Source organism: Syngnathus typhle, linkage group LG9 (genome assembly GCF_033458585.1).
Source record: "Syngnathus typhle isolate RoL2023-S1 ecotype Sweden linkage group LG9, RoL_Styp_1.0, whole genome shotgun sequence".
Classification (NCBI taxonomy): Eukaryota; Metazoa; Chordata; class Actinopteri; order Syngnathiformes; family Syngnathidae; genus Syngnathus; species Syngnathus typhle.
This window is the reverse complement of record NC_083746.1, coordinates 13,637,026-13,661,352: the sequence shown is the minus strand read 5'-3', so window position 1 is coordinate 13,661,352 and position 24,327 is coordinate 13,637,026.

Sequence of the window (24,327 nt, the reverse complement as noted above, 5' to 3'; positions counted from 1 at the left end):
ACACCTGGTAACAGAGGTGAGGAAACGAGAAACACTTCCTTAAAGTAAGCCTTAAGAACTTTACAGGTTAAGATTAGTCGCAAACAGGTGGTCCATCGATGTCCTTGAGCATCCTGCATTGTTTGAAAATGAGAATGTCGCTAGTTTCAATCCCTGCTATGTGTACAAATCATATTCAAAATGCATTTTTTTACAACCAACTTGAGAGCCTCCCCTTCATTTTCAGTGGGAACAGTGTTGTTGGTCTCCCTTTTTTGCTAGTGCGTCATAGTCTGGAGTAAAATTTGTTGTGGCAAATCTTAGGAGAGATCCGAAGTGTTGGTCCGTTTACCTCGATCTGTGACCGGTTGATGTTGATGCTCATGTGGCTGAACGTCACGTCGCGTACGTCGAGCCAAATTGGCCACTCTTTTTTAAACACTCGGCACTGTGTCCACCTTGCTTTTCCTCGGGCGACTCATTTTAATAGAAGGATTCCAGGGGAAGGTTTGTGGGTGGCTTTAGCGTAAAACTGTATCTGAAAGCCCAGCGCGCGAATTACAAGAATGCTGTCGTCACAGTCCACGCTCTAAATTCGGCACTGATACAAATAGAGCGTGAGTGCGCTATGTCCGTACTACTGAGTACTACACGCACTTGTGAGTGTGCACCGAGCTTTCTGACACGACTTTCGGTAGTAAATGCCCAGGCGAGCGGTTCCCCATCTACTGGGGAAACGCAGTAATTGCAGGCAAAATGACCCAAAAAAATGTTTAATAATACAATTTATTCAGGGTTGGGGGGCCGGATTAAACGGTCCCGTGGGCCGGATGTGGCTCGCGGGCCGTAGTTTGCCCACCCCCGTTCTAGGGCCTTTACGGCAAAGATGAATACTGACCGGTGTTTCCGCTATCATGATTTGAGCTTCAGGTTTGCAGTTTAACACCAAAGCTTTAGCTTAGCTCTTTTCTGTGAACTCGCCGCTCGATACTCTGCCGTAATATAGCTGCATCAGATCCAGCCCCTCTCTCAAACCACACCTCTGTGTATCACGTGTTTTTAGTCAAGACATGCTTTTAACTTAGGCGACTCTAATAAAACTATCTAAACAAATTGTAACATACGAAATATGCTGGAGGCGCATCAAATATACTGAAATATAAGGCCTTCAGAGGCCTTCATCTGTCTCCCTCCAAAATTAAATGCTCCCAACACCTAGTCTCTTACGTTCAGGTAACTTCGTCAGCATAGTGACGACGCTTTAATGACTCAACCTCACTTCAAACTATTGTATGTTAAATTAGGTGTACCAACACCTTGTCTTTCTCCTTCAGATGTCTTTTTCAACAGAATTACACGCAGACAACTCGGACCCAATAATTGTTGACTCTCCTGACTCTACTAGAGGAGGCTCCACAAGCTATTGTATGTCAAATTATGTGCAGCAACACCTTGACTAACTCTTTCAGATGCTTTTTGTTTTCTCAACAAAACTCCCCCCTTGACCCCTAGACGCGCTGGTTGATAGCAAATCTAGCTCAGATGTATCACTTCTTTGGTTTGTTTCACAAAAAATGGATGCAAATCTATTTCATCAATGTTTGTTTGAAAATCTGACTCCACATCCGGCTGATAAAATACAGACATGTCCCCATCCAAAATGGCGCCACCAAACCAAAACGGCGACATCCCCAACCCTCTTGACTGAGCTTTCAACAAATTTACAACCTATGTTATTACCGTGGATTAATGCTAGAACTGTTTTTAGTGAATTTATCCTACCAGTCACACTCTCAACCACACAAGTTTTTTATCCCTGCCTACGCGGTCCTCTTTAAAAAAAGAGCGGCTTCATTCTGAGGGGGGACTCTACAACACCCCCTCCTTCCCTGGGAACTAAAGGCAACAGCCCTGCCAACGCAAAGTAGTACTCTTTAGAACAGTGGTTGTCAAATGAGGGTACACGGAGGTACTCTAGGGGGTACGTGAGATTTTACAAAAATATATACCATTTTTTCCCGTGTAAAGTGCGCCCCCATGTATAATACGCACCCTAAAAATGGCATGCTGATGCTGGAAAAAAGCCTGTACCCATGTATAATACGCACCCAATTTTTATGAATTTTGTTTTAATTTTTTTATTTTATTTTATTTCTTTTTTTTTAAGTCCCAATGATCGTCACACACGCAGGGAGGCAATGGGTCCCATTTTTATAGTCTTTGGTATGGTCTTAACTAGGCTGGATGTAATTTTTTTTGTTGGCGTTAATTTCTCCGACTGCCCCTAAACGCACCACCGCGCTCCGTGCGCGCATGTGAAAAAGGCGTGCGGACGTGAAAAAGGCGGCTCTGTATGGGAGAGACGTTGAAAAGGAATAAAAACACCCTTGGAAACCAAAACTTGCCCCTCGTCGTGACTCGGAGCCGCAACAAATGTTTTGGATTTGTGTAGAGTACATTGTGACAGACAGCAAACGAGCAGGTGATCGAGCAAGCGTCTGGCATTGCGGTCGTATGGAGCGTGTTTGAAGTGAACAGCAGAGACGAAAGGAACAAGGCAAAGTGTTGTGAAATAAAATATTACCTGTAATACGCATTTTGTTATTTGCTGATTGAAACTGCTAATTAAACTGTGAATTGAAACTAATAGGTGGAGAACAGAACTCTCGCTCTTTATATAGCTGACGTGTCTTGCGCATCTGTTCTGCGCATCTGTAATGGCGGCCTCCGTATGACGTCCGGTCCGCGATGGACATTAAAAAACAAACAATATTTGACAATAACACACCATCAAGGATTGCACCATCGCATCAAACGATGTGTCGTCAATTATGAATTTTACTAAGTGTGTTGGGCAGGATGGCTGAATGCGATGCGCGATTGACAACAAACAAGAAGAAAGGTGATTTCAAGTTTTATTTCGGGGGAGATTTGTCATGTCTCGTCCCCAGTTTTGCTATGTGTCTAGGTTGCCATAGTTTCTGTTCCCGTCGCCCCTCTCTTCCTGTGTCACCTCAATCGATGTAACGTGTTTTGTATTTAAGTCCTGTCTGCCCCTCGCTCACCGTCGGATCATTGCATGTGTTACTGTCATGATGTGGTTTCTGTTCCTGTCTTTGGTAATGTCACCCTGTCTTTTTGTTCCACGACTTTGTCGGTCAGTCCTGTTGTTGGTTTTGTTGTACCATGACTTTCTTTAAAAAAAATATATATATATATATATTTTTTTTTTTTTTTTTGTACCCATGTATAATGCGCACCCCAGATTTTAGGACAATAAATTTGTTAAATTTTGCGCACTATACACGGAAAAAAACGGTAAAACAGTTTGAGAACCGCTGCTCCAGAAGAGCCACTTCATCCGGAGGGGGACTCTACAACACCCCCTCCTTCCACAAGACTTAAGATTTTCTGTCCTGCCTATTTACTTGTACTTTTCTCTGTGCACTTTTACTTTTACTTGTACGCGTTTCAAAACAGCACAATCACACAACTTTAGGGCTTCAACTTACTTGTCCCCTGGTTCGTTGCACTGCCTGTAAGGGATCGGACAGTACAGCCAAGTGCGTAGCGACAGAGACTTTATTGTGGGCGGCAGTAAGATTGGGACAGCTGGCGCTGGAGCTGCGATCTGGCTGGGGGAAACAAGCGATTCTGCGGGATCTTCGAATCTTCAAGTGAGTCAGTTTCTCAGGGACAGGAGAGCGAAGCAGCATCAAGGCCAGACTGACACTCGGGTTTGCGCTGATGGCGCTGATATAGCACTGTCCATGAGCCTGTGGCAGGTGGCGGCGATTCCACTGAAAGGGGGGGGGGGGGGGGTGGTGTCCTGTCACAGGTGGCGCCAGCACGTGACACTGCCGGATCCCGTCAATCCACCTCTGTCAGACGAAGGCAAACCTAAGATGCTGGCCCAGTGAAGAATTGTCTTCCCAGGTTTTTCTTTTCCAGGTCCTCCTAATGGACGCTGGCTTGTCGACAATGCAGCACGTCGTCCTCTGTCGGCCAGATGGCGGGTATGAGAGAATCCGGGTCACGGCACCAAAATATTAGAGTGGTGCTTACTCTAACTTATTTTTGCAAAAACCACACGGGAGACTTTTTAAGCACTTGCAAGTGGAGAGTCATTCGTTGCTGTGCGTACAGTGATGATCGAATGAGGTCTGACTTTGGATTCTTGCAAGAGAGTATTTATTGAGAGAAAGCAGGGTGGGGGTGACATTGAACATGTTTGGTGGTCACCTCAGCAACTGGTTAATCAGTCAAACTGTCTATCACAAGATATAATATTTAAATATGTAAACTAAAGTGCAATCACATTTGTAAATGAATGGCTTCTGGTTTTTGAAATGTAAATCAACCAATCTACTGTGATAAAACCACAAAATTGCAATAACTGCATTAACCATCAAAGTGAAGTCTAACTGTAACTGTAGTCTTGAAACAAATCCGAATAAGGAAAAACATTGCAATACGATAATGCAAACTGCTACCGCTATTGTTGGCGAGCCTGAGGACTGTATAGGGGGTTGGCTCGGAAGGTTATGCTCTTTTCGCCCCCGGGTGTCGGTCAGAACACAGGAGGGAAGACGTGGTTCAGTTTTGATTGCTTAACTGAATTATTGGCAAAAAAGTAACAGGCACTGTGGCTCATAGGGTATTGTGTGAAGCGTGTGTGTGGTTTGTGGGGTCTGACGTCACACAACACTCGTAGACGGCACACATTACATAACTAATTTCGCGTAACGGTTCCGCTATACTAAATAACCAATAAATGAAATACTCTCTGCAACACACGAAACATATAAGTAATCGAGACAACAAAATGCATTGCTGGCGACCGTTAGTTGCCGTGCCGCTGCGTAACGAGGCAAACTTAAAGGAGCGCGCCGGAGCAAACCGCGATCGGACAAACGGCACAACCGCGGACAGTAGTAACAATGAAATGTATTGCAGTGGAGCCTCGGTTTTCGACCACAATCCGTTCCAGGAGGCTGTTCGAGAAGTGAATCGTTCAAATTCCGAATCATGTTTTCCCATTACAAATAATGGAGAAAGAAGGATTGCCATCCTTTCATCCAAGCATTTTTTCATTTGCGCATTTTTGTCTGATCGCGCAAGTGCAGCGCACCGCCGAACGCGCAACCGTAGCGCGTCGCCGACCGCGCAACTGCACCGCGCTGGTCGCATTATTGTGACAGAGCCGTCGCTGAAATTTAGAAGATATTTTTAAAGTCCTGAAATCCTGAAGTCTTCTGAAATAGCCAATTTGCTCAATTTGGCTTTCACTATGTTACTATTGTCATTTCCAATTCAAGTGTGATTTTAACAAGAATAGCAAAAATACAGTCAAACTTTGGTTTTTGACCACAATCCGTTCCAGAAGGCGGTTCGAGAAGCGAATTGGTTGAATTCCAAATCTATTTCTCCCATTACAAACAATGGACATTTTTTTTAACCGTTTCAAGACGAAAAAAACCCCCGCCTTTTTAAAAAAGAATTCATTTGCGCATATTTGTCCGATCGCGGAACTGCAGCGCACCGCCGAACGCGCAACCGTAGCGCGTCGCCCACCGTGCAACTGCACCGTGCTGCTCGCATCATTGTGACAGAGCCGTCCTGATGTACTTTTCAAAATTTAAGTGGACCTCAGTGCGCAGGGAGCTTAATTTTGTCCGATCGCGCAATTGCAGCTCACCGCCGAACGCGCAGCCGTTGTGCGTCGCTGTCACGTCTCGTCCCCGGTTGTTTTGTTATGTGCGTATTGTCATAGTTTCTGTCCGTGTGCCTGTGTACTCGCCCCTCCCTTCCTGTGTCAACTCACAATCAATGTACTAATCACAGTCACCTGCCTCTCGTTACCTGTCTCGTATTTAAGCCCTGTCTGCGTGTCACTCCCTGTCGGATCATTGTGTTGTTGTCACCGGTGTGACTTCATGTCTTTTTGTTTCACGTCTTTGTCGGTCAGTCCTGTTGTTGGTTTTGTTAGTAAGTTATGTCAGTCTGCCGAGTCTTTTAGTTGTTCTGTTAGGGTGGTGCTCACTAACTTATTTAGTAAGAACCACACGGGAGACAAGCAAGTCATTTTAGACACCTGCAGGTGGAGAGTCCACTCGTCTCTGTGCTTAGAGCGTTGGTCGAATGAAGTCTGACTCAGGCCTCATCAGGTGCATATTTATTGAGAGAAAGTGGGGTTGAAAGTGGGGGTGTGGGAAGACAGGATGGGGTGAAGCCCCTGGCCTGCTGATTAAAGCTTAGCAGGGGATCTTTTACGGCGTTGTGTAAACAAAGCAACTTTGATTGCTTCCTCTGCTAGTCAATCAGTTGAAAAGATCTTAGCATTCTGTTCTACTACTTTTGTTAAGACAGGACAAGTGACAAGTTCGCTTCTCTTCCTTGCTAATCGGACGTCAAGTGCTTTGTGTGGCGGGCTCCATCTAGTGTGGAAACCGAGAAGTGCTCAAGCTGTTGTGCGGGCCACATTCAATTATGTTTTCAGAATTTGCTGCGGGCCAATAAAAACTGGACCGCGGGCCGCAATTGGCCCGCAGGCCGTAGTTTGGACACCCCTAAGCTACAGTATATCACTATATTACAGAGTTGCACAGCTGCATCAGTTGCAGTAAAACAACAAAAGAAAGTACGTTTATAATTGTTAATCTTTATTATTGTTGGAAATTAAAACTCCCAAGTCCCAATAAGATTTTGCCAAGGGGTACATGAAGGCTCTGGGAAAGAGGTTAGTCAAAGCAATGCAGAGGCATTTTGTGTCGTGAAAGGGGTACCATGCTGACAGGCTTTTAGAAGGCGAACGCTGCAGCTATATTTTCGTCCTTCCAATTCGCAGTGAAGGCTTCATTCGTCATCTTTTTAAAGTTACATGTTATTTTCGTATATGTAAATAGTCACCACAAATGGCACCTTCATTGTAACGATCGCAAGCCATGCGGAAGGATCAGTACAGGGATGAAACAAATTTAATCTGGTTTATTGCACGTATGGATAGGCAATTTGATTAATTAAAAAAATCTGATTTGCCTGCAGTCTGAACTGCATATAGACAAACAATCAATCAGACTCACACCTATAGGTGGGCAACTCAAAGTCTTCAATTAACCTATCATGCAAGATTTTGCGATGCCGCAGGAAACCATTACAATCAGAAAGAACAAACTCCACACAGAAATAGTCAAATTACATTCCAACGTGGAACCTCTGACTAAGCCATTTTGGGCCCTGTTGATTTGGGGTCGACCTCTCACCATTTTTATGTCATCTCTATTTGACAATTATAGATGAGTGTTACAGTAATTGTCACCTATTTTGTTTCTTTAATATGTTTTATGTGTTAAAAAAACATTATTTTTGGATGTCCCAAAGTTCGATAGGGCGGAGTCAGCAGCGGTGTTTTTGTTTTATTAATTTTTTTAGGTGACACAGAGTGGGATGGATTTAATGATTTGGAGTGAGATGAATGGTTCAATAAAAGTATTTATTTTATAGTTATTTGATATATAGTTTATATTTAGTTATTGTTAGGGTTGACAAATTACTTTGATCGTATGATTATGTTGGGATGTTGACTAGAATAATTAATTTTGTTAAAACCTTACACCTTTCCTTGACTCGTTGAAACTTTCCACCTTTAGTTGTTGAAACCTTCCAAATGATGTGGAAACATTCTTGCTGAGTTAGTTATCTAAAATGCTCCACTAGTATCTGTTTCCACAACCTTGTAAAACAAAACGCTAAGACCCTCTGCACTGATTAACCAGTTTGCAGAGGTGATCCCGAAACCTGTTCACTCTCACCCCCACCCTACTTTTCCTCAATAAATATTGCAAGAGGTAAAAGTTAAACTGCTTTCAAGCACCTCTGTACTACACAGGGGTGATGATGGCTTGCTCCGCTTGCAAGCGTAAAGTGGGCAAACTGTGCTTCTTGCATAAAAGGTAGAGTGGGCGAAACTATCAGTTATATAGGCCTGTGGAATAATTTGAACTGCAATTGATGATGAGTCCGACGTCGCATGCACTTCCGGGGTCAGAAGCAGCATTGTTTACACAAAGGAAAAATATTTTGATGGAATTAATGACTTGGAGTGACACGGATGGTTTAATAAACGTGTTATGTTATTTGAATAACTGTTAATGTTACGTCAGGTACGTTCTCAGCTCCTCGTTTGTGTTCATGTAACGTTAGCATTCTGTATCGTTTAGCCCAAACTAGGGCCCGCTATTACTATGTTTCCCCAATAGGTGGGGAAGCGAACCCCCCCCCCCCCCCCCGCGCATTTACTCCCGGAAGCCGTGTCAGAAGGCTCTGTGCACACTCACAAGGGCGTGTACGTACTAAGTAAGTTTTTTTCGTGTATAATGCGCCCCCATGTATAATACGCACCCTAAAAATGGCATGTTGATGCTGGAAAAAAGCCTGTACCCATGTATAATACGCACCCAATTTTATTTATTTATTTATTTTTTTAAGTCCCAATGATCGTCACACACGCAGAGAGGCAATGGGTCCCATTTTTATAGTCTTTGGTATGGTCTTGGCTGGATGTAATTTTTTTGTTGGCGTTGATTTCTCCGACTGCCCATAAAGGCACCACCGCGATCAGTGCGGACATGTGAAAAAGGCGTGCGGACGTGAAAAAGGCGGCTCTGTATGGGAGAGACGTTGAAGAGGAATAAAAACACCCTTGGAAACCAAAACTTGCCCCTCGTCGTGACTCGGAGCCGCAACAAATGTTTCGGATTTGTGTAGAGTACATTGTGACAGACAGCAAACGAGCAGGTGATTGAGCAAGCGTCTGATACGAGAGCATTGCGGTCGTATGGAGCGTGTTTGAAGTGAACAGCAGAGACGAAAGGAACAAGGCAAAGTGTTGTGAAATAAAATATTACCTGTAATACGCATTTTGTTATTTGCTGATTGAAACTGCTAATTAAACTGTGAATTGAAACTAATAGGAAGAAAATAACTCTCGCTCTTTATAGAGCTGACGTGTCTTGCGCATCCGTTCCGCGCATCGGATCCATAGTGCGCATGCGCAGTCATACTGCCTCCGTATGACGTCCTGTCCGCGATGGAGATTAAAAAACAAACAATATTTGACAATAACACACCATCAAGGATTGCACCATCGCATCAAACGATGTGTCGTCAATTATGAATTTTACTGACTAAGTGTGTTGGGCAGGATGGCTGAATATGATGCGCAATTGACAAAAAACAAGAAAGGTGTGATTTCAAGTTTTATTTCGAGGGAGATTTTCTTCGAAAATTGTTGTACCCATTCATAATGTGCACCCCAGATTTTAGGACAATAAATTAATTAAATTTTGCGCATTATGCACGGAAAAACACGGTAAATACGCAATAGGTAACGAGAGGCAGGTGAGAATGATGATACTGATCATGGGCACACAGGAGGGGAGGGGCGAGCACACAGGCACACGGACAGAAACTATGCACATAATAAAACAACCGGGGACGAAACATGACAGTACCCCCCCCCCCCCCACAAGGGATGGCTCCCGACGTCCCAAAAAAGCGCACCAGTCCAAATGACCGCACTGGTCTGTGGCAAAGCTCGAACCGGCAGCAGCAAAGTCTTGCCCGCGCACAGCGGCAAAGGGGAAACAGAACCACAATCGGCGGCATTCGGAGGGTCCACGCCGCAATCGGCGGCATTCAGGGAGTCCACACCGCAATCGGCGGCATTCAGGGAGTCAATACCGCAATTGGCGGCATTCAGGGAGTAAAAACAGCAATCGATGGCATTCGGGGGAGTCAGGACCGCAATCTGCAGCATTCAGGGAGTCAAAACACAATCGGCGGCATTCAGGTTAGTCTAAACCGCAATCAGCGGCATTCAGGGAGTCTAAACCACAATCGGTGGCAGTCAGGGAGTCTAAACCACAATCAGCGGGATTCAGGGAGTCAAACCCACAATCGGTGGCATTCAGGTAGTCTAAACCACAATCGGCGGCAATCAGGGAGTCAAAACCGCAATCGGCGGCATTCAGGGAGGCGGAGCTGTGCGCAGCGGCAGGAGTTGAGCATGCTGCAGTCGTAGACACGGGGTCGGGTGACGATCCCGGAGTCATTGCCGCAATCGGCGGCACTCAGAGAGTCATTACCGCAATCGGCGGCATTCGAGAGGCGGAGCTGCAATTAGTGGCATTCGCGGAGTCATTGCCGCAATCGACGGCACTCGGAGAGTCATTACCGCAATCGGCGGCATTCGAGAGGCGGAGCTACAATCGGCGGCACCAGGGAGCCAGCGCTGAGCGCAGCGGCAGGAGCCACCACACGCTGCAGCAGTGGGAGCGGGGACAGGGACGATCGCGGACCCAGCGCGGCTGGCTCGAAGTCCGGCGACGGCTGCAGGTCTGGTGACGGCCGCGGTGAAGCCCGATGGCGGCCGCGAGTCCGATGGCGGGTCCAGCGTCGCGGGAGCGAAGTCCGATGGCGGCCGCGGAGCTGATGGCGCCGAGAGGGCGACCAAATGCAGCTTGGAAAAGTGTTTATTTAGGGAAAAGGGAATTGGAATGGAGCATGAAGGGAAACAGACAGGAACTGGCAAACTAACTTAACATCATCACAAAACACCAACAGGGCTGACTGACCAACAGGGATTGCAAACAGAAAACAACCGAGGGAAAAACAGAAAGATACGAACGACGAGAGACAAGAAATAATCCGACAAGGTTGTGACACGCAGACAGGACTTAAATACGCGACAGGTAACGAGAGGCAGGTGAGAATGATCACACTGATCACGGGCACACAGGATGGCAGGGGCGAGCACATAGGCACACGGACAAAAACTATAACAATATGCACATAATAAAATAACCGGGGACGAAACGTGACAAAATAACATACAGAATCTTTTGCATAAATATTGAAAATATAAATATACGTGTGTGCGTGTAACATGACGTACTGGGCAGGCTAACGAGTTAGCGGAAAAATGCTTATTTGCGATCGTGCTAACACGCGAAAACGGACCGCTAAACTAATGTAAACCAACATTTGGAGCTACATTGTCCTAAAGGTTAGACATATGTTCATTTCTCTTGTTGGGAGACCCACTTACATTGTCAATGTTGTAACCACGCGAACGTGAAACAGGAAGTGGTATCGCCTGAAAACGGGCTTCAAAATAAAGCACCTCAAATCAAAATACGACTGAATAACATGGAGAATTCTTAATACATATTGTAAATATGTTTTTAGAACAGTTATTATTATAATTTTTGTATAACGAGGTACAAGTGTACATGTGTATTATTTGTTTGTTATATCTGGGCGTGTGAGGAGTGAGAAGTGACGTCATGCGGGTGGGTTGTGCGGGCTTGTTAGCTGGGCAATCAGTTGGTGTGTGTGAAGCGCATGGGCGTGAGTTGTGGCCACCAGCAACTCCTGTTTGCATGTGTTTTTCTGTTGCTTCTGAACATTCTTAACTCACTGAGGGGCATTACATTGGTGTCAGAAGTCTTGGGTTCACTTGTACGCCGACTTTTGTGTGTCAGGATGTTCGGCGACTTTGTCAGTCGTCGCAAAGTGAACGTGGAAGCCGTGCCGTGCAGCGGCTACGGCGAGCGGCCGAGGGTAAAGGAGGAAGTGTGTTATTGACATGCCTGAGCCGAGTTGGCCCCACCGTGATCGTCATTTTTGTGGTGTTTCGCGCCTTCCTGATCGTAAGCCCGCCCAAGTGGAGCTACGTCATGACACAGCGGCGGCGCTGGACATAAATAAACATGGCGGCGCCCTTGAGCTCGCGTGGCCGGCGATGAAAGCGCTTAGGTTTTCCGGGAAGGGAAGTTGGGAAGCGTATCGTGCACAGTTCGTGTTGGTGGCTGATGCAGCAGATTGGTCGGAAAGGGTGAAAGGGGTACAATTAAAGCTTTGACTGAAAGAAGACGCTCCGTCCTGTCTGCTGCTGCTGAGCCCCGGGGAGAGATTAGATTACAGCGCGCTAGTGAGAGCGTTGCAGAGGCGCTTTGGGGAGTTCAATTTAAAAGACTCTCTGCACTGTGAGTTCAAGCAGCGTGTTCGGCGCCCGGATGAGCCGCTCCGTTGCCTCGCCCATGAGATCGAGAGCCTGGTTCGGCGCGCATATGCTGGCATGCTGGTTGGAGTCCAAAATGAACTGGTACGTGATCAGTTTATCCAAGCTCTCAGACTGGATGAGCTGCGCCTACACGTCCAGTTAGCCCATCCCACAGCACTGGGAGAGGTGCTGGCCCTCGCCATGGAAAGGGAGATTGCAGTGAAGGGGACGCTACAATCATCAACCTGCTCCGTTTCGGCAACGTCGTCAGAAGGGGATGTATGCAAACCAGCGTGGGTGGAGGAGCTGGTGTGTGCAACAAACGCTCGCTCAGCACAGCGTGAGGAAGGGAGCAGTCGGCGCGCGCGCCCCGCGGTCTGCTGGGGTTGCGGGTAGTCTGGTCATCTACTGCGTTGCTGCCCGAAGATGACAAACCAGCAGGGAAACGGGAAGGGGTCCGTGTAGCCCGGATGGCGCGGACCCTTCCAGATGGTGACCGGGAACAGCAACCTGCATGCGGAGCGGCTGTGCGCCGAGATCCCCATGTCCGGAGTGAGCCTGTTGTGATGGTTGGATGGACAGACGTGGGGGACCTCAGCTATATTTGCGTGCTGATTGGAAATGTTTCCTGCATAGCCCTGGTAGCACAGGGTCTTCAGCCATGATTGTGAGGCCTGACGCTGTTCCAGTGGGAACCGTCTTGCAATCAACTTTTACCAAACTGAGGACGGTGACCGGTGAAAAAGGCCAGATGAAAGGAACCTTTACCTTGAGGGGTCTGTCAACAATTTACTCAGCTTGGGTAGCGGACGTGAGTGACCCTTGTATTCTGGGCCGGGACTTTTTGAAAGTGTGTGGTGGACTTGGGTGCTGGAGTGCTCATCCTGCCGGATGGTCAGCATGTGGGGCTGATTGCGGTGTCTCAACGCAGCACTGCGGAAGTGAGCAGACACCACAGACTCTGCAGAGGAGAACCTGCAGGTGGGGACGACACTGCCCAACCCTCCCAGATCGATCGCAGCGCTGAACCCTCTCCCCCCTAGTCTACGGTAGAGTGGGTAGAGTTCACTCACCCCGAGATGGACCACTCACTGGGGGAAGCAACGTCGTCCTGGCCAGCTGCGTCAGCAGCCTTAGCCAGCAGAGGACCGGACTGGGTCGATCCGTTCCATCTGGGAGAAGAACTGTGATGGGCTGGATGTTGAGCAGCGGGAGCAGTTGTGGCAGGTGCTGTGGGACTTTGAGTACATCTTTGCCCTCAGTGAGAATGAGGTGGGCCTCACTCACTTGGTGGTGCACCACATCGACACCGGGGACGTGTGACAAGTCAAGGTGCGGCCCTGACGCTTACCTCTGGTCCAGCAGGAGGCTGCAGATCAGGAGGTCGGTGCCATGCTCGAGGCAGGAATTATAGAGCCCTCCGACAGTCCGTGGGCGTCTAGCGTGGTCATGGTGCCCAGAAAGAAGAGTGTCAGACCGTGTTTCTGTGTGGACTACAGGCCACTTAATAAAGTGACGAGGAAGGACTGTGTTAGGGGTGGTGCTCACTCTAACTTATTTTGCAAGAACCACATGGGAGACAGTTAAGTCTTTTTGGGCACCTGCAGGCGGAGAGTCCATTCGTCACTGTTGCGTACAGCAATGATCGAATGACGTCTGACTCCCGCTTCCCACAAGAGCATCTTTATTAAGAGAAAAAGGGTGGGGGTGACAGTAGACTGAATAGACAAGTTAAAAAGCCCTTGACCTCTAGATTAGCAGAGCAGGGGATGTTTTACGACATTGTGTAGGATGGAACAAGCTAGGTTATTTATTACTGGTTACACACCAACATAAGCATAAAACTAATCTACCTAGGTTATTTATTACTGGTTACATACATTCCAACATAATCATATGATCAAGATAGTTTTGGAAAACCCTGACATATCCCTCCTGTTCTATCATACAATTATGTGAACCAGATCAATCAAACATAAGTAAGAAAATATAAAGAAGAATAGTAAAAACAATAATAAAAAAAATCAATAAAAAAAACTGAGATGACAGCGAACGGGTTGGGGAACGTGTAGGGTGAAACACGACAAAAACAACAAACAATGATAGCAACAACTTCCAGTGAAGATGAGGACTTTCCTCAATACTCCAGTTCGAACTTATTGTGTGATCTAAAAACCTGCTGGCCGATGTTAATATGCAGGAAAATTCTCACACGGTCCCTCTGCCTTAGGCGACCAGAATGCTATCAATAAAAAAGAAAAACACAGAAACAGTACATCATTGTATCCATCACTTGCGAAGCATTTTCGATGGTCAAATCATCAAGTTTCTGTAAAACACGCTCAGTATAATAGCACCTACGCAATTCGCGTTTCATCATGGTCATCACATCCGTCACGACTAAGAGGTTGTATATGTACGTGTGCTACGGTAGAGGAGACAACCCTCGTCACAGCAGACTTCAAACATGGGATAACACAGGTCGTAAACAAGCCATGAAAAGAAACACCACTGTTGTGGAACTTTGTCATTTGACATGGCCTGCTGTAAGTTCTTCAGTGAAGCCATGGCGTCGTAGATGCGTGTGTCATTTTCTCCAGGAATGTATGTGCAACAGGAAGTCCCAATGATGTGGCACACACCACCTTGTGCTGCCGTCAACAAGTCCAGAACCATCCTGTTTTGCAAGACCATCAGCCTAATAGCCTGAATCTCTCTATTTTGTCCATCGTTGACTTGTAGTGAGAGATTCGCAAAGGATTGAAAACGATAGTTCAGTGTCTCGATGAAGAGTGAATGTTTTCCAACTCCGACCCAGGGAAAAAGCGCATGAACAACTTTGTCTCCAACGGACCATACTTTATGGTCGTCTGGAACATTCGCACCCCAGATAGGGTGATGAGGGTCAAAAGTTGCAACCGCTCTGCGTTGACGTCCAGAAGAGTTGCGTGCTGTCGTCAGCTGTCGATGTCATATCCTGTAGGTGTGGTCTGTCACCCACACTGGTGCACACACTCCTGTCCAGTTGGCGGGCAGCATCGGATAAACCTTGTGACCACAAAGCCACCAGCCATTCTGTATGAAGTATGTTCCGTTAGATGGTGCAGACATGTTAGTCGGAGAGCCCTCCCCAACTGAAATGGCTCTCCTATCTTGACATTCAGCGGCGATATCCAAAGCTCCCATCCAGTTTCCTCCTGGAGAGCAGTCACTGTCAATGCATTTGTGGGTCTTACTTCCTTGGATGTAACACGTATAGTTCACTCCAGGTTGCCGCTCTGTGTAGGCCACCTGCAGTAATGTTCGTCCTTTAACAGTCACATTGAGATTTGTCCAGAAAAGCTGATCACAGGTGTCTTCCGCAAGTCCAGGGCGGAAAGGGTCTTCATCACTCACTTTGACAGCACGGTGTTGATATCCAACTCCTCCCATGGAAGCCATACATTTTGCTTCAGTGACATTCATTGCTCTGGCCTCCAAGTGAACTTGCGTGGAGGAAGGGGGGAGTTTCGAACACACATAACATCCCTCCTGTGTGTGGGCTCTCACAGTGAACTTGACGTACCGGTACCACGTGTTGGTTTCGTATGGGTTTTTGGGGTCCCATGACCAGTCCTCAAAGTTCTCATCGTGTGACCATCGTTTTCCACGGTCAATATTGTCACTTGGTCTGTTCAAATGAGTCCATATACCATAGCACGCTCCAACCACAACGCAGCAAGGATCCATCTGGCATATGGAGCCCCGTTGCTACTAGGATGGCAGATACACCGGGACATCCCCTCGCCTAGCGGAGTGGGGATCGTTGTTTTCTTCACCAACATTGAGACGTCCCACCCTAAACGATAGGACCCCTTTGAAGTCAGCCTTCCCCACCACTCCGAATTAGGGGTCCAGCACTCTCTGCAACTTGCAGTGGCTGAGGTGAATCCAGCTGGGCCGTTCAGCAATCTTCACTGCGGTGGGGGTAGTCAGCAAGACTTGGAATGGTCCCTCCCACCGTGGGCTGATCCAGTTCTTTCTTTTAACGACCTTGATGTAGACCCAGTCTCCTGGATTGATGGGGTTGTCGGCCTGTGAGGAGGAAAGATCAGGCGGCAGTAAATTTGCATTTGACACATCTTTCAGTTTGAGCGTCCTTATCATATAGTCTGCCAAGGACTGTTCTCCATCTGCTTTTTGCAAATCTGCAGGGAACAAAGGTAGTCTATATGGTCTACCATGGATGATTTCGAAAGGTGTTAGCCCTTCTGAAATGGGAGTAATTCTCATATAGAGCTTCACTAAGTCTAGGCACTCTGGCCAAGATCTGCCTGTTGTTTCCATGCATTTTTTCAACCTGCTTTTGATAGTGGAGTTTGCTCGTTCCACCAGGCCAGCGCTCGCAGGATGCCAAGCGCAGTGGTTTTTTAATGTTATTCCAAGGTGTACAGCCATGTTCTGTACAACTTGGTTCACAAATTTTTAAGTAAGCATCTAAACCAAAGGTAGTGAATTGTTGATGTATGATAGACTTCATCCCTCCTGTCGACACATGGCAAGGCCCATGAGTCGCAATCGCTGCTGCCTTAAAAAGTGATTTTGGTAAAACAGGTTTGTCATTGATGCGGTGGATATTATCTGTATCCACCTTTTGTCGTCCACATTCGTTTTTCCACCATTGGAGCATTGCCCTGCATATCTGTCAGTATAGTCTTATCTATGAGTTGCGTGTCCTCTGAATCTATTAAAAAAAATTCATGGCCATGTTTCCCTGCTGCTGCTTCTTTAGCAATTTTGTCTGCTAATCTGTTTCCATTTGAGACTTCATCTGTGCCAGTGGTGTGAGCAGCACATTTACACACAGCTAGTTTAGCAGGTAAATGAATGGCCTGCAACAAGTCTTTTAACAAGGAGGCATGGGTAACCGGCTTACCGGTCGATGTTGTCATCCCTCTGCGCTCCCATTGTTTCGCAAAATAGAACAGAGTAGAAAACGCATACTGACTGTCTGTACAAGACTAACAGACCAAATCGTGAAACAAAAGACAGGAACCAAACAAACCGTGACCGTGAGACATGCATTGTCCACATCTTACGCACAATGCTCCGACGGGGAATGACCCGCAAACAGAACTTAAATACATCACAGGTAACGAGAGGCAGGTGCGTGTGGTTACATTAATCAAGGGCACACAGGAAGGGAGGGGCGAGCACACAGACACATAACCAAAACTGGAGACGAGGCATGACAGAACCCCCCCCCCCCCACAAGGGACGGCTCCCGACGTCCCTAAAACCCAACCCCCCACGGCGGCACGCGGGGGGGCGGGGGGGCAGAGCGCCGCACTCGGGCGGGGACTAGGGGCAGAGAGCCGCACTCGGGCGACGACTAAGGGCAGAGAGCCGCACTAGATGTGGGGCCGGGTGATGATCGCAGGTTCGGGCGCTGCTGGCACAAGGACCAACGGCGGCCGTGGGTCCAGCGTCGCTGGAGCAAGGTCCGATGGCAGCCGTCGAGCCGATGGCGCCGGGAGGAACCCCGATGGCGGCCGCGGATCTGGCGTTGCTGGAGCGAAGTCCGACGGCGGCCGCGAGTCTGGCGTCGCAGATGGGCGAAGTCCGATGGCAACAGCGGAGCCGGTCGCACCGGGAGGAACTCTGATGGCGGCCGCGAAGCCCATGGCGCTGGAACCTGCTCGAACGACGGGCGTGGATTGCGCGTCGCGGACGGGAGCTGATGCTGGAAGGTCCAAGCGCTGGTCGCTGTGATGGTTGGAGCATTCTGTCACGGTGCGGAGTAGAGAAATGGAGCAGGGCGACCAAGTGCAGCTTGGACCAGGGTTTATTGCAGCAAACTCAAAAGACTCGGCAAACTGACGTGACTAAACAACAAACTAACAAGACTAACAGACCAAATCGTGAAACAAAAGACAGGAACCAAACAAACCGTGACCGTGAGACATGCATTGTCCACATCTTACGCACAATGCTCTGACGGGGAGTGACCCGCAAACAGAACTTAAATACATCACAGGTAACGAGAGGCAGGTGCGTGTGGTTACATTAATCAAGGGCACACAGGAAGGGAGGGGCGAGCACACAGACACATAACCAAAACTGGAGACGAGGCATGACAGGTCAGGCACATTAGGTGCTCTTGTCTGCACTGCATCATTCACTGCTCGTAAATCTTGTATCATTCGCCAATCAATTTTATTGGCCTTTTGGACTGGAAAAATAGGAGTGTTGCAAGGAGAATCCGAGCACTTCCTAATGATTCCTCCTGTCAAAAGATCATTTATAACAGGGGTAATCCCATTTATTGCCTCGTGTTTTAAAGGATATTGCTTAACTCTTGGACGCCACTCTGATCTTGGTTTGATCTGTACTGGTGGAATGGACGTTAAAAGTCCTACATCAGATGGGCCCTTTGTCCACAGTTTTTCAGAAAGCCCAGCCAATTCCTCCTCCTCCTTTTCATTCAAACAAATGTCAACTAGTGAGGTTAGCGCACAAGCGCATGCCCTACCAACAGCTACTTCACACACTGTTTGCTTCCACATGTCACAACTGGTACTGTAGCTCCACCCATCACCTTTGTCCTCATAATCAGTGACAGATCCAGCAAGTTTAATTCGGCAACCCACATCTGCCCATGTTATACTGTGAGGTTTGAAACATGAAATGTGGGGTACAGCCGACAACTTGTATTTGTCTTTCTGAGGAGCGGGCAGGAGCACAGCAGCAGCTGCAAATGACCCACGATCTGTGTACAGAGCAGTGATTGTTAAAGTTACTTCTGTGTCACTGAGAAAACTTTCAATATAATCATCATGTGGATCAGTGAGGATATTCATGGTGACATGTAATTGATTACAAGTCATTTCTGATTCAGGTCGTGACAACTGTTTTCGAGCTTCACTCAGATATCTGCTTGGTAGCTTGGGATTCCGTTCGGGAGTGATGTCATAGGAGCAGGAAATCTGTTCACCTGCTTGTGCAGCATATGAGTCTACATCTCTCACTCTACATGCTCGCATGCCATCCTTTACTGGAATTATTGCAATTCCCAACCGAGTCATCAGATCTCGTCCCAGCAGGTTTATGGGACATTTTGGCGATAGAACAATCGAGACTGAAGCTATGACTCCTGTTTCATCATCTCTCACTTCAACTGGATTGGAGGTACTCTCCTTGTGTACCTGCCCATCAGCAGATTTCACCCAGATTGTATTTTGGGAGGCCTTCAGATTAGGGACTTTAGTTTTTATTACGGTTTTACAAGCTCCGCTATCACACAAAAACTCTACTTCACTTCCTCCAATGTTTAAGGTAACATATGGTTTTTCTTTTAATGCATTCAGAATGTCCCATGCTGTATGGACATCTACTATTTCTTCCTCTGTAGGAGCACAAGAGGTCACAATCTAGTCATGCTGAGAATTTGGCTTTCCCTCTCCCCTTTCCTCCTTCCCTTGATTGGTTTTGTTTTGCAAAACGACACTCCCTTGATCAGTGTCCACGTTTCCCACAGTTCCAACAGGTCTCTGAATCTGATGAGGATTTTGAATTATGTGGCGGCCTTCGACCTTGTTGGCCTCTACCTCCTCTGCCCCTCTGGGACCCTTGGAAGAAGACTGTTGTATCTTCATCTAGGTCATTAACGTCTAGATGAAATACATCAGAACTTTTGCCTTTTTTTATCACTTTTTCAGCATGTCTGGCCCATTGCATAGTTGTTGTCACACTTGCAATATCTACTCCCACCAAATGTTTCCTCACCCAGTTGCCTATTTCAGGGCGGAAATAAGTAAGGAGCGCATTTTTAAGCTGTTGCTGATAAGCACTCTCAGCTGCATCATTGAATGGGATGCCACTATGCACCCTGAATTCTTTTTCAAATCTCAAGCGAAAATCATCAGTATCTTCTCCAGGCTTCTGTTTTATTCCTGCCAAATGACCATAATTCGCTCGTCTTTGAAATATAGTTTGCACTCTTTGCACAAGATCATTCCATTGTGCTGCATACTCCCTCCCAATTGATTTCCCTCAACGGGATAGGGAAAAGGCCCTTGATTATTTCTACCTGTGTAATTTCCTCTAACCTTTGCCCAGTCTTTTCCCAAGGAAGACATTGCAGCTTCTCCTGCCTCATGCCCATTTAGTCTATAGGAATGTATGATTCCAGCCATGTCCTCTGCCCATTTTTCTGGGTCTTCAGCAACAGGGGTAACCCCTTCAACTGCTTTCCTTGCCTCTTCCAAAGTCCATGGCCGAAAAACATATGTATGTAGAGGTTGGCCTTCCCCGACAATAGGGTTCGACACTTGGATCATTGGGCACACATCAACATTGTCTAAATTTTGGGAAAATCTAGCAGCAGTGGTCAAACCTCTTGTTTGTACAGGGCTTCTAATCATTTGACCCTGACCTTTTTTGCTGTTATATGGGGGAGGGCGCAGGTCTGTTAAGCTTGGATACAAGTTTTGCGCACAAGCGGACAACCTCTCTTGCTCCTCTGCTTGCGCTGCATCCGCGCACTGTGGCCTCATTGTCTTCCGGCCTGACAAACATGGTCGCAGCCTCATCACTTTTCATCTTTCTATCTTTCGTCTTTTGGATTTGTTCTCTTCTCTCTTGTGAAGCATTCAACCATATTCTAGCACAAATCAATTCTTTCTCTTTTCTTTTCTTTTTCAGTCCCTCTGACTTCCTATCCACACTCTCCTCCAAAAAATCAACCACTATCTTCCACACTTCAACTTTCAATTTCCCTTCTACTCCATACTTTTTCTTCCACTTCGGCATGTATTGCATACAATTAACAAATTTACTCGCCATGTACTTCTCATCTCCGTCAAGAGCTAGGGATTTACCGTTTTTATTTCCCATCTTAATTTGGTATTTTAGGTTTATACAATTTTTTTCTTAAAAATGTATTCTTTTTCTTTGAGGATCCTCAATGCAAGTTTAAATTGACCTTTCAACAATTACTAGCCTGTATTATTGCCGTGGATCAATGCTAGAACTGCTATTTAGTCCATTTATCCTACCAGTCACTCTCAAGCACACAAACTCCAGCGCTTTTTATTTCTAGGCCTATCCAGGATGGGTGCAAAACCCTTCCAAACAGCTTGGAAAAACGGACAAAAAAAAGAATCTACGCCCTTCTTCAATTAGGTTTTTTTTCTTAGCCCATTCTTTCCACTGGGACTTGAACCCGAGCTGTTCTTTGGCCGGAAAAACGTACAAAGAAAAATCTACACTCTTCTTTGATTAACAAAAAAAGAAGCTCCGTGTTTCTTAGCACGTTCCTTCCACTGGGACTCCAACCCAAGCCAGATCCCTCAGCTTGGAAAAACAGACAAAGAAGCTACGCACTTCTTCGATGAACGAAAAAGAAGCTCTGCTTTTCTTAGCCTGTTTCTTCCCCTGGGACTCGAACCCAAGCTATATTCCGTGCACCTCTACCTTTTACGCGTCTCACAACAACACAATCACACAACTTTAGGGCTTTAACTTACTTGTCCCCTTGATTCGCTGCACAACACCGGGTCCCGTCAATCCACATCTGTCAGACAAAGGCAGACCTAAGATGCTGGCCCAGCGAAGAATTTGCTTCCCAGGTCTTTCTTTACCAGGTCCGGCTAAACGGACGCTGGCCCGTCGACGGTGTACAGCGTGTCGTCCTCCGTCAGCCAGATGGCGGGTATGAGGGTCCCGGGTTTCGGCACCAAAATGTTAGGGTGGTGCTCACTCTAACTTATCTTGCAAGAACCACATGGGAGACAGTTAAGTCTTTTTGGGCACCTGCAGGCGGAGAGTCCATTCGTCACTGTGCGTACAGCAATGATCGAATGACGTCTAACTCTCGCTTCCCACAAGAGCATCTTTATTAAGAGAAAAAGGGTGGGGTGACAGTAGACTGAATAGACAAGTTAAAAAGCCCTTGACCACTAGATTAGCAGAGCAGGGGATGTTTTACGACATTGTGTAGGATGGAACAAGCTAGGTTATTTATTACTGGTTACACACCAACATAAGCATAAAACTAATCTACCTAGGTTATTTATTACTGGTTACATACATTCCAACATAATCATATGATCAAGATAGTTTTGGAAAACTCTGACAGACTGCTACCCGCTTCCGCGGATAGATGAGACATTGGACTTGGTCTCAGGGTTTGCCTGGTTCTCATCGCTCAATCTCACCGCTGATTCCAGACCTAAAACGGCATTCTGTACCACCCGTGGGCATTGGCAGTTTAAGGTCATGAGTTTTGGACTGTGCAATGCACCAGGAACATTTAAGTTGAAGTTAAAGTCCCAATGATCGTCACACACACATCTGGGTGTGGTGAAATTTGTCCTCTGCATTTAATCCATCCCCATGTGATTTTAATCCATCCCCTGGGGGAGAGGGGAGCAGTGAGCAGCAGCGGTGCCGTGGTCGGGATTTGAGCGATTGATGGATACTGTGCTCTCGAACATTCCAAGCGGGTCAGTGGCGGCCGCACTGGATTCTCTGAGGCTGGTGCGGTGGCTGGACTGAAGCTACATCCAGAAAAGTACCACCTTATGTGGCGAGAGGTGGAGTTCCTGGGCCACTGTGTAAACGGCGAAAGCATCAGCACGTTGGAGGAGAAGGTCAGTGCAATCAAAGACTGGCCAGTACCAAGAGACCAGAACCAGCTTAAAGGGCTGGCCTCCTACTACAGACGGTTCGTGAAAGGATTTTCTTGCATTGGGGCACCCTTGTTCCGCCTCCTTCGAGGTGACCAATCCTTCACCAGGGATGAGAACGGCAAATGAAAAAAAACACTGAAAAGTAGCCGGGGTCTGGGGGCCACATGCCCCACTTCCTGTGCCCCCCCCCCCACTTGCCGCAGGGGGCCAGGGGCCGCAGACCCTCCCCAATGGGGGGCGCAGTGGGCCAGGGGCCACAGGCCCCTATTGGGGGCCACAGGGGCTCAAGGTGAAAAGCTCCCTGGAAACACCTGGATTTTGGCAGTAGAGCAACCCCAAAACTATTAATTTCATCACTCAATTTCAACAGTTTTGTTAAAAAAATATTCCTGCTTGGTGGGCTACCAAGGTGAATATAATACAGTCAAGCCTCGGTTTTTGACCACAATCCATTCCAGAAGGCGGTTCGAGAAGCGAATCGGTTGAATCACGAACCTATTTTTCCCATTACAAATAATGGAAATTGTTAGGGTGTTGCTCACTCTAACTTATTTTGCAAGAACCACATAGGAGTCAAGCAAGTCATTTTAGACACCTGCAGGCGGAGAGTTCACTCGTCGCTGTGCTTACAGCGATGGTCGAATGAAGTCTGACTCAGGCCTCGTCAGGTGTTTATTTATTGAGAGAAACAGAGTGGGGTTGAAAGTGGGGGTGTGGGAACACACAGGATATGGTGAAGACGCTCCCCTGCTGATCAAAGCATAGCAGGGGGCCTTTTACGACTTTCTGTAAACAAAGCAACTTTGATTGCTTCCTCTGCGTCTGGTCAATCAGTTGAAAAGATCTTAGCACTTTGGTCAACTACTTTTGTCTAGACAGGACAAGCTAGTTAAATTATTACAGGTTATATTCCAACATAATCATACGATGAAGATATTCTGCAAACCCTAACATATCCCTCCTGTTTTATCATATGATTATGTCAACCCCGATCAGTCAAACATAAGTAAGAAAATACAATGAAAGCAATAACTTCCATTGAAGATGAGGTTTTTCCTCAATACTCCAGTCCAAATTGTGTGTGTAATTTAAAAACCTGCGGCCAGATTAAATGCAGGAAAAGAGTTACACGGTCCCTCTGCCTTATGCGACCAGAATGTTATCAATCAAGATAAAAATTGCTCGTGATTGTTCAGCCGTTGGGGGCTTGGCACGCCCACTGAGCACGATTCTCACCCCCTTCGCAGATCTGCTCCGTCCGGGGAGAACTCGGGAATGTCTGCTGCGTGGTCGTTGTCTTCAGTGGCTCAGGGTGGACTACCTGGCCACCAAGGGGGAAGAGGATTATTCTGCCTCTGTATGAACTGGGGGCGGGGATTGTCGATGGCTGATCTGGTTCCTTGCAGGAACCCTTCACTGGGGCGCACTGGGACAGATGATACCACGAATCTCCTTTGCAGGCTAGCCGGACGGCATGTGAGATGCGCTCCACCAATTTATAGGGTCCAGTCAACGCAGGCTCCGTCCCCCATCTTCTTGGGACCTTCAGCCAGAACGTTGGGGTGATCTGGACCTCGGGCTTTGCTTCCGTATACGCAGTAGTTTGCTGACCAA